This window comes from Bubalus bubalis, chromosome 6 (genome assembly GCF_019923935.1).
Source record: "Bubalus bubalis isolate 160015118507 breed Murrah chromosome 6, NDDB_SH_1, whole genome shotgun sequence".
NCBI classification, from domain to species: domain Eukaryota; kingdom Metazoa; phylum Chordata; class Mammalia; order Artiodactyla; family Bovidae; genus Bubalus; species Bubalus bubalis.
The window spans coordinates 74,508,516-74,508,910 of NC_059162.1; positions in this window are offsets into that span (position 1 = coordinate 74,508,516).

Consider the following 395-nt stretch of genomic DNA (forward strand, 5'->3'; position numbering starts at 1 on the left):
GAGTTTATTAACCGGCCGGTAGCGTTGCTTCACCCTGGGGCGGAGCCAGCACGACCCAATGAGCGCAGGCCCCAAAGCGGCCCCCGATTCGCATTGGCTGGCAGCAGAGGCGTAGCCTGGAGCGTCACCGCCAAAGCTCTTCCCTGTGCAGGCTGTGCAGTGAGGTTGGAGTCTCTGTTACCCCCTTGGCGTTGGTTCCTGCGGGTGAAATTCCTGAGTCCTGACCCTGGGAAAACTTCCTTGCTGGCTCCTGTGAGCCACCCGGGCGTCTCTGTGATCTCAAACCGGAGGTTCACGGGAGACGAGGAGAAAACCTAGCTTGACACTGAAACCCAGTAACCTGAAACGAGGCCACACAGATAGCCTCCTCTTAACGGCAGCCCTTGCCTGGACCC